The 11,593-nt window shown below is 41.7% G+C and overlaps 1 pseudogene; it reads left to right on the forward strand.

Annotated features, from left to right (window-relative positions):
* Positions 1-2,247: 2,247 nt before the first annotated feature.
* Positions 2,248-2,832, forward strand: LOC142426329 (large ribosomal subunit protein eL19-like; annotated as a pseudogene).
* The last annotated feature ends 8,761 nt before the right edge of the window (positions 2,833-11,593 follow it).

Here is an 11,593-nt window from a genome sequence, read left to right on the forward strand (position 1 = left end):
CTGGTTACATTTTACATCATGTATCAGCATTCTCATTATGTCCACTCTGTTCCATTTCCATTAATCTAGTTTCATTGTCCTATTTCTTACCTTCTCCCCTTTTCTTTGGAGTAAATGTTGGCCATTTGGTTTTGTCTAGAGCAATGGTTCTCAACCTGTGGGTCGTGACCCCTTTGGGAGTTGAACAACCTTTTCATATGGGTCGCCCAATTCAGAACAGTAGCAAAATTACAGTGATGATGGGGCAAGGAAAATAAATTTATGGTTGGGGGGGGGTGTCACCACAACATGAAGAACTGTATTAAAGGGTTGTGGCATTATGAAGGTTGAGAACCATTGGTCTAGATGATAATTTAAAGGAATATGGTATTCCTGGGTGATATTGTTCATTTTATGGGACAATTTATTATTTATTGGAAAGGATCTCTAGGAGTAACTTCAGTTACAAACTCAAAGGGTAATATTCACAGGAGTTTCTCTCATTTCTACTGTTCCAGTAAGTCTGGCCTTTTTCAGAGTTTTGAGTTTTACTCTTCAATTGTATGCCATTCTACTTGGAAGCACCTATTGTCCCTGGTTAAAATGGTCAGTAGTAGTAGACAAGCACCATCTACCTAGTTCTTTGGGTCATAGGATAGAGATCATTGTTCATGAGAGCTGTTAAATCAATAGACTACTTTATTAAATTTGTTTTTATTTCATTTTCTTGCTCCAGATTAGTACAAACTAATAGATGTTTTTAGATGATCACTTGAAAGTTTATAAGACCCTAGAAGATATTCACTAAACTAGGATAGAGAACATTATCTTTAACCCAGCCCTACAAAATATCCTTGCCAACCCAGTATGAGCATAAGAACAGCACTCACCAAGCACAAATAAGAGACTGCCACATAGAACAACCCCACCCAGAGGGCAACAAAGAGAAAACAGCCCCCAAGATAGCACTGGCTCAAGGGTGAAAAGAAATCAAGAATGAAACGCACACACACATGCACAACACGCTGATAACAAAGGGAGGTAGGAAAACATCCAACACAAAAGGTATAAGATGACATCACAGAGTCCACATATGAACGTAATAACTATGAATATCAATGGAATGAACTCCAGCATTAAAAGAATGAGGCTAACAAAATAACTTAAAAAACACAACCCATTAATCTGCATCCTACCGGAGACACATCTCAAGATTACAGACAACGTATGTATGTATGGATTGTGGTAAGAGCTGTATGAGCCCCCAATAAAAAGATTTTTTAAGATAACAGTAAAAAATAGGCTGAGAATCAAAGGCTGGAGAAAAATATACCAAGTAAATAGCAATTCAAAAAAAGCAGGGGTTGCAATCCTAATCCCGGATAAAATTGAACTCAAAGTGCAAACCATAAAAAAGATGAGAAGGGATACTATATAATTCTCAGGAGAATGGTAGACCAAGGATCCATAAGCATTTCAAACATATTCCCCGAACAAGAGACCCACAGAATATGTCAATCAAATGCTCCAAAAGATGATAAAAGAAATCACAGGCTCATTAATTATAGTAGGTGACTTCAATACACTGCTCTATTAGAAAGATAAATCACAGGGAAGGAAATTTAACAAGGAGGCTACAGATCTAAACACTATAATTAGACTATTTGACCTGATAGATAATTACAGAGCTCTCCCCCAACTACAAAAAAAATCACATTCTTTTCAAACCCACGTGGCACTTATTCGAAGATAGACCACACGCTGGGGCATAAGCCAAATTTGCATAAATTTAAGCACATGGATATCATATAGCCCTCTCTCTCGGACCACGGTACCATAAGGCTGGAAACGAACAAAAAGAAGATGAATAAGACAAGGACAAACAATTGGAGGATGAATAACTCTCTATTGCAAAAGGAGTGTGTATGGATGGGCCCAGATCAGAGATGAAATTTTAAATTTCTAGAAACCGACCAGAATGAGAACACAATGAAGGAAAACATATGGGACAGAGCAAAGGTAGTCATCAGAGGAAGTTTCATAGCAATACATGCACACATGAAAAAGGAAGAGAGATTTATGACTGATATGCTGGCACAAAATTTACAGAAACTAGAGCAGCATCAGCAGGACAATCCTACTAATAGCAAAAGAAAATAAATAATAAAAATCAGGGCTGAGACTCAAGAGAGGAAAAATAATAAAACTGTGGAGGAAATAATGCTGCCAAACATTGGTTCTTGCCCTTTCGGCGCTGCAGCCGCAGCCATGAGTACGCTCAGGCTTCAGAAGAGGCTCACCTCCAGCATCCCCGCTGTGGCAAGAAGAAAGTCTGATTAGACCCCAACGAGACCAATGACATTTCCAATGCCAACTCCCATCATCAAATCTGGAAACTGATCAAAGATGGCCTTTTATCATCCGCAAGCCTGTGACTGTCCATTCTCGGGCCCAGTGCCCCCAAAACACCCTAGCCTGTCAGAATGGCAGGCATATGATCATAGGTAAGCGAAAGCCGATGCTTGCTTGCCCGAGAAGGTCACATGGGTGAGGATGATGATGATTCTGCACTGGCTGCTCAGGAGACACCGGAGTCAAAGAAGATTGACCACCATATGTATCACAGCTTGTACCTGAAGGTGAAAGGGAATGTGTTTAAGAACAAGCAGATTCTCATGGAATACATCCACAAGCTGAAGGCAGACAAGGCTCACAAGAAGCTCCTGGCTAACCAGGCTGAGGCGCACAGGTCTAAGATCAAGGAAGCACGCAAGCACCAAGAGGAGCGACTCCAGACCAAGAAAGAAGAGATCATCAAGACTCTGTCCAAGGAGGAAGAGACCAAGAAATAAACTCCCCTCTCTTCTCTGTACATAGTGGGCTTGGCAGTTCTAGTGATCAGTCACTCAATAAAAGCAAGCCTTATTGACCTGCCCCTGAAAAAAGAAAAAAAAAAAAGTTGGCTCTTTGAAAGGATAAACAGAATCGATAGACCGCTGGCAAACCTAACCAAAGAAAGAAAGGAACAAATTTCAATAGCAGGATGAGGGATGAAAGACGGGATATTACAACAGACCCTAATGAAATCAAAAGGATAATTACACAGTACTACAAAGGCCTGTGCTCAAATGAATTCAATAACTTGAAAGACATGGACAAATTATTGGAAAAACAATCCCTCCCTAGACTATCCCCCATGGACGTAAAGAATCTCAACAGACCCATAGCAATAGAAGAAATAGAGAAAGTTACCAAGGGATTGCCAACAAAATATCCCCTGGACCATTCAGGGAAGAACTAACACCAATCTACACAAACTCTTCCAGAACATAGAAAAAGACAGCAAATTCCCAAGCCCTGTCAATGAAGTTAGTATAATTCTGATAGCAAAACCAGGCAAGGATACCATAAGAATTGAGAGCTACAGACTGGTATTCCTAATGAACATTGATATAAAAATCCTTAACAAAATACTGGCCAATAGAATACAAAAGTATACTCCCAGAAGAATTTATTACAGAGGACAGCACTGAAGCGGCAGCTCAGGGAGAGGGACATGTCTTATCAGAGCACACGGGAGCAAATGAAGGGGGAGGAAGAAAGAGTGCAGCACATCCGGCCCACCAAGCCTTGAGGATGATATTCCTGCTCAGAGCAGCCAGTCCACAGAAGACCATATGGCTGGTCCACTATGAGACACGACATCCCTCAATGACCCATAGCCCTACAGGGGACAACACTGGAGACAAAGTGTGGGAACTCCACCCAATCTGATCCCACCACACCAAGACAAAACACCAAGGGCTTGCAACACAACAACAAGGAGAGCAGAGGAACAAAGTCCCCAGGGAATACCAAAACTAGACTCTGGAGCCAGTGCTTGGCACCCATCAGACTGGACCAGAAAACACTCCTAAAGGCCAACAAACAGTCCTTCAACTAACTACAAGCTCTTCTTTTTTTTAGTTCTTGTATTGTGTTTTGGGGTTTTGTTTTGTTTTTTTGTTTCTTGTCATTGGCTTTTTGTTGTTGTTGCTGTTTTATTTTATTTTGTTGCTTGGTTTTGCTCTGTCTTGTTTTTGTGAAGGTTATTATCTCCACAGGACTGTCCAAAAAAGATAGGATGGATAAACAATCTGGAGGAGAAAACAACAGGACTGACAGTTCTGGGGGGGCTTGCGGGGGGGAAATGAAGTTGTGTTAACAAATCCAGGGACAAGGGAACAACAAGTGATCCAAATCAGTGGTGAGGAGAGTGTGGGAGGCCTGGTAGTGCATGATCAAGGGTAATGTAACCAAGAGGAATTACTGAAACCCAAATGAAGGCTGAGCATTATAGTGAGACAAGAGGAAAGTAAAAGGAAAGAGAGGAAAGAGCTAGGAGGCAAAGGGCATTTATAGAGGTTTAAATAAAGGCATGTACATATGTAAATATATTTATATATGCGGATGGGAAAATAGATCTATGTACATATATGTATAGGTTTAGTCCTAAAGTAGCAGATGGGCATTGGTCCTCTACTCATGTACTCCCTCAATGCAAGAATACTTTGTTCTATGAAACTGGAATTCCATGTATGCTCACCTTCCAGACACAATCGCTGAAGACAAATGGGTGCATAAGCAAATGCGGCGAAGAAAGCTGATGGTGCCTGGCTATCAAAAGATATAGCATCTGGGCTTTTAAAGGCTTGAAGGTAAACAAGCAGCCATCTAGCTCCGAAGCAACAAAGTCCAAATGGAAGAAGCACACCAGCCTGTGTGATCACGAGGTGTCAAAAGGATCAGGTATCAGACACCAAAGAACAAAAAATCATATCAGTGTGAATTAGGGGGAGCACAGAGTGGGGACCCAAAGCCCATCTGTAGTCAGCTGGATATCCCCTTACAGAAGGTGGGAGGAGACGAGCCAGTTAGGGTGCAGTGTAGCAACAATGACACATACAACTTTCCTCCAGTTCCCAAATGCTTCACCACCCCCTCACCACCACTATCATTATCCCAATTCTATCTTACAAATCTGGCTAGACTAGCGGATGTACACTGGTACAGATAGGAACTGGAAACACAGGGAATCCAAGGTGGATGATCCCTTCAGGACCAGTGTCAAGAGTGGCGATACCAGAAAATGGAGGGATGGTGGGGTAGAAAGGGGCAACCAATTACAGGGATCTACATATAACCTCCTCCCTAGGGGATAGACAACATAAAAGTAAGTGAAGGGAGACATCAGACAGTGTAAGATATGACAAAATAATAGTTTATAAATTATCAAGCATTCATGAGGGAGGGGGAAGGGAAGGGGGGGTGGAATGAGGAGCTGATGCCAGGGGCTTAAGTGGACAGCAAATGTTTTGAGAATGATGACAGAAATGAATGTACAAATGTGCTTTACACAAATGTACAAATGTGCTTTACACAATTGATGTTACTATAGATTGTGATAAGAGTTTTAAAATTTTTTAATGTGCTTTATACAATTGATGCATGTATGGATTGTGATAAGAGTTGTATGAGCCCCCAATAAAATGATTTTTTTTAAAGAATACTAAAGTATATTAAACAAATAATACACCATGACCAAGTGGGATTCATACCAGGGATGCAGGGATGGCTCAACATACGAAAGACCATTAGTATCATTAGCCACATTGACATAAACAATTATAAGAACCACATGATAATATCGATAGATGCGGAAAAAGCATTGAACAACATCCAACGCCAATTCCTGTTTAAGATACTCAATAAGATAGGAATGGAAGGAAAATTCCTCAATATAATACAAGCTATATATGAAAAACCAACAGCCAACGTGGTGGTCAATGGAGAAACGACAAACACTATCCCACTGCAAAGGGGGACCAGACAAGGATGCCCCTTGTCCCCACTTTTACCTAACATTGTATTGGAGGTCTTAGATAAGGCAAATAAAAGACATCAAAAGTATTTGTCTGGGGAAGGAAGAGGTGAAACTATCGTTATTTGCAGATGACAAGATTTTATATATGGAAAATCCCAAAAGCTCCACAAGGAGAGTACTGGAATCAATAGAGGAATATGGCAGAGTGGCAAGATACAAGATCAACAAACAGAAGTCTGTCGGACTGCTATACACATCAGACAAGACCACAGAAGAGTGGTAGTACCCTTCACAATAGCCAAGCACAAACTGAAATATCTAGGGATATACCTGATTAAAATAACAAAAGATTTGTATGAGGAAAACTACAGAACACTATTACAAGAAACCAAGAGTGACCTCAGCAAATGGAAGAATATTCCGTGTTTGTGGATAGGAAGACACAATATAGTAAAGATGTCAGTTCTTCCCTAGGCACAATATAAGTTTAATGCTATCCTGATACAAATACCATCATCTTTCTGATTACCAACTTCATATGGAGAAGGAAGAAGCACAGAATTAGCAGAGAACGGCTCAAGAAGGACAGAGTGGGAAAGCTTCCTTTACTTGACTTTAGCACCTACTATACAGCCACAGTGGTCAAGACAGCACAGTACTGGTACAGTGTCAGATATTCAGACCAATGAAAAAATAACTGAAAACCCAGAAATAAATTCATCAGTATACAGACAACGGATCTTTTTTTAAAAAAATTCTTTTATTGGGGGCTCTTATATCTCTTATGACAATGCATACATTTCTCCAGTGTGTCAAGCACATTTGCACATATGCCGCCATCATCATTTTCAAAGCATTCTCTTCCCACTTGAGCCCCTAATAGCCACTCCCCATTTCCTCCCCCACCCTCTCCCATCCACCCTCCCTCACAAACTCTTGATAAGTTATAGATTATTTTTTCCACATCTTAATATCATCCTCTATTGCCCCTCACCTACTTTTCCATTATTCATGCCCCTGGGAGGGGTTTCTAAATTGATCCTTGCAATCGGTTCCCCCTTTCTCCCCTCCCCTGCCCTCTCCTAATCCTCCTGGTATCTCTACTCTCCTTGTTGGCCCCGAGGGGTTTATTTATCCTGGATTCCCTGTGTTTCGGGCTCTTACCTCTAGCAGTATGCATGTTCTGGTCTAATCCAATTTGTAAGGTAGAATTAAGGTCATGATAGTGGGCTGAAGGAAGCACCAAAGAACTAGCACAGCTCTTCCCTGTGACCCCTCTGTAAGGGGATGTCCCATTGTCTACAGATGGGCATTGGGTCTCCACTCCATGCCCCCACCACCACCACCTTGGGTATGGTTTTATTCTGGGTCTTAGATGCCTGATACCTGATCCCATCAACCTCTCATGATCACACAGGCTGGTGTGCTTCTTCCATGTGGGCTTTGTTGCTTCTGAGCTAAATAGCCACTTGTATATCTTCACGCCTTTAAGACGCCAGACACTATTTTTTATAGCCTGGCATCATCAGCTTTCTTCACCACATTTGCTTATGCACCCATTTTGTCTTCAGCAATCAGGTCAGGAAGGTGAGCATCAAGGAATGCTGGATTGTTATAACAAAGTGTTCTTGTGTTAAGGGAGTGCATGAGTTGAGGCCCAATGTCCATCTGCAATTGTTATTCTTAACATATAGCTATGAGTACACAGTTCTATTCCCCTCTCATATATATGTTTGCATATATACATGCTGTAGTTAGGCCTCTATAAATGTCTTTGCCTACTGGTTCTTTCCTCTTGTGTGAGTCTAGGTAGACAAGAGAAACAAGTTCATGGATACACATATGTGTATAAGCAAGATATTAATATACAAGGACAATTGAACATTGAGAAAACATCCCAGCCCAGTCCAGATCAAGTCCATAAGTCTGCTATTAGCCCATATGTCCCATACAAATCTATAAAGTCCTCTTCAGACTCACGAAACACATACAATGACACCAACTATAGAAGATCACAGGCCGGTGGGTAGAAAGTCTATGGATCCAGTGGCATTGGAAATATCTCAGCACTGGCAGGGGTCTCTGCATCGGTGTGCGTCCATGTCTTGTCAGCTGCTATGTCTCCCACGGTGTGAGCAGAGAGTCTCCCACCTCCAAGGAGGAAAATACCAGATTTCCCAGAATTCTCAGGAGAAGGCCATGCCCACACAGAAGACTCATTGGCTCTGATCTGATTGACAGGCTAGTCTCTGCCCCGACATTCTTACTCTGCAAATTGACAAATAATTATATAATGACCACCCCTCTATTTCCTTTTTACTTCCCTCTTGCCCCACCATCATGTTTATCCTTCATTCAGGTTTAGTAATTCCTCACTGCTACATTGCCCTTGATTGAGCCCCACTAGGCATTCTACAGATTTCCTTACATTGATTTTAGTTCACTTGTTGTTTCCTTGTCCCTGGGTTGGTCCTCCCTCCCCTTCCTTTCTCCCCCTCCCCTTCTCATGTATCACTCCCACCCCCCAGAACCATTGGTCCAATTCTTTTCATCTCCAAATTATTTATCCCACCTATCTTATCTAGATAGACATACAGATACAGTAATAAGTGCAAAAACCAGGCAAAGTCAAATAAAACAACAAAGGAAGTCAAAACCAACAAAACAATAACAACAACAGCAAAAAACAAATATAAAATAACAATAACAAAAAGAAAGCCACTGGCAAAAATGGAAAAGCCTATAAATATTTCAAGGTCTGTTTGCTGGCCTGTACGAGTATTTTCCAGTCGAGTCTGATGGGTGCTACACTCTGTCTCCCAAGTCTACTTTTGGTATTCCCTGGGGGTGTCAGCAGTCTGCTCCCCCCAGACAACTGATCTTTGATAAGGGCCCTAAAGATATCAAATGGGAAGCAGATACCCTCTTCAACAAGTGGTGCTGGAAAAATGGATATCTACCTACAGAAAAATGAAGTAAGTTCCTTATCTCACTCCATGCACAAGAATAAACTCAAGGTGGATCACAGACATCGAGGTAAAACCCCAAACTATTAAGGCCATCAATGAGGGAATTGGGACAAACCTGAGAATTTTGGGTCAGGGAATACATAGGCTATCAAAAATGGGGAAGGGCACAAATATGAATTAGACACAAATTGATAAGTGGGATATACCTAAGATATACTTGTGTACATCGAAAGAACTCACCAAGAGCCCACAGACTGGGAAATCATCTTTAACAATGACACATCAGACAAAGACCTTATTACTAAAATCTATAATACTGATACCTTTCCCCCCACCAAAAAAAAAAACAAAACTAATTGCCCACTGAGGAGGTGGGCACAGGACCTGAGCAGAAGTTTCACAAGGGCAGAAATTCAAATAGCCAGTAAACATATGAGAAAATGTTCCCAATCTTTAGCCATAAGAGAAATACAAATTAAAACAACAATGAGATACCACCTAACACTGTCAAATATAGCCCAATTCAAAAAATCAGAAAGTTACAAGTGTTGGAGGGGCTGTGGTGAGATATGAACTCTCATCGACTGCTGGTGGACCTGTAGGTATGTACAGCCACTATGGGAATCGATCTGGCGATATCTAAAACAGATAGAAGTTGTGCTACCATATGACCCAGCAACCCCCCTACTGGACATATACCCAGAAGAGGCAAGAAACAAGTCACAGCCAGACATCTGTGCTCCAATGTTCATCACGGCCCATTTCACAATTGCAAGGAGTTGGAAACAACCTAAATTTCCATCAACAGACGAATGGATTAAAAAACTGTAGTACATACATACAATGGAGTACTACACATCACTAAAAAGCAGTGATGAATGCATGAAGCACATCACCACATGGGAAGAACTGGAGGAAATTATGCTAAGTGAAGTAAGCCAAGTACAACATTAGTCTGCTGAGGTAAGCTTAAAAACTCAAGAGACATAGGGGAAAAGCTACTGTATACATACATTCCTGGTGTAAGGTCCAGGTAGTATGTCAGGGGCCAGACCAAATCCAGGGATACATATGGTAGTCAACTTAAAAGGAGCGGAGGGAAAGAAAAAGAAATGGGTAGCAGGGAAACAGGACACTAACCCACCCAAGGGGAGGATATTGTTTATATCTCCACAGAGAAAGAGGTACCACAATTCAACCCGGTGTTCCAAGTCATGAATGCAACATGCCAACATGAAGCAAGGAACCAATAGAGAGATCTGAGGAGCCAGCCCCTATCCCAACTACATGGACAGCCCTTCTCTCCCCAGAAGAATTCAATTCGAAGGATAGCACTAAAGAGCACACAGGAGCAAATGAAGGGGGAGGGAGAGAGAGTGGAGCACATCCTGACCCACCAAGCCCTAAGGACGATATTCCTGCTCAGAGTTGCCAATGTACAGAGAGGACCATAGGGCCAGCTCCACCAGAAGACACGACATCCCTCTCTGACCCATAGCACTATGCGGGACAAGACTGGAGACACAGTGGAGGAATTGTGCCTGATCAGACCCCACCACACTGAGCTGAAACACTAAGGGCGTGCAACAGAGCAGCAAGGGGAGCAGAACAATTAAGTCCCTGGGGAATATCAAAAATAGACTTTGGGACCAGGGCATGGCACCCCATCAGATTTGACCAGAAAACACTCCTAAAGGTCAACAAACACACCTTTTTTTGTTGTCATTGGTTGTTGTTGTTGTTGTTGTTTTGTTTTCTTTTGTTGGTTTGTTTTGCTCTGTCTTGGTTTTGTCTATATTATTGTCTCTGCATGTCTATCTAGATAAGATAGGCAGGATAAACAATCTAGAGGAGAAAACAACGGGACCAACGGTTCTGAGAGGGACATAGAGAGGGGGAGGCAGGGAAAGGAAGTGGGTGTTAACAAACCAGGGACAGGGAACAACAAGTGATCTAAAATCAATGGCAAGGTGGATGCAAGAGGCTTGGTAGGACTTTATTAAGGGCAATGTAACTGAGAGGGATTACTGAAAGCCAAATGAAGGCTGAACATGATAGTGAGACAAGAGCAAAGTAAAAGGAAATAGAGGAAAGAACTAGGAGGCAAAGGGTATTTATAGAGGTCTAAATAACGGCATGTACATATATAAATATATTTATATATGGCCATGGGGAAATAGATCTATGTACATATATTTATAGGTTCAGTATTAAGGTAGTAGATGGACATTGGGCCTCTACTCAATTACTCCTTCAATGCAAGAATACTTTGTTCTATTAACCTAGCATTCCATGATCCTCACCTTCCTGACAAGATCACGGAAGATAAAGTGGGTGCATAAGTGAATGTGGTGAAGAAAGCTGATGGTGCCTGACTATTGAAAGATATAGCCTCTGGGGTATTAAAGGCTTGAAAATAAACAAACAGCCATCTAGCTAGAAGCAACAAAGCCCACATAGGAGACGCACACTAGCCAGTGTGATCATGAGGTATTCATGGGATCAGGTATCAGGCATCAAACACCTAAAATAAAAAATCATATCATTGTCCATGAGGGGGAGTGTGGAGTGGAGACCCGAAGCCCATCTGTAGACAACTGGACATCCCCTTACAAAAGGATAACAAGGAAGAGATGAGCCAGTCAGGGTCCAGTATAACACCAATGAAACACACAACTTTGCTCTAGTTCTTTAATGCTTCCTCCCCCCCACCCCACACACACTATTAGGACCCCAATTCTACCTTACAAATCTGGCTAGACCAGAGTGTGCACAGGGGTAT

The sequence above is a fragment of the Tenrec ecaudatus genome, chromosome 14 (genome assembly GCF_050624435.1).
Source record: "Tenrec ecaudatus isolate mTenEca1 chromosome 14, mTenEca1.hap1, whole genome shotgun sequence".
In the NCBI taxonomy this organism is placed as follows: Eukaryota; Metazoa; Chordata; class Mammalia; order Afrosoricida; family Tenrecidae; genus Tenrec; species Tenrec ecaudatus.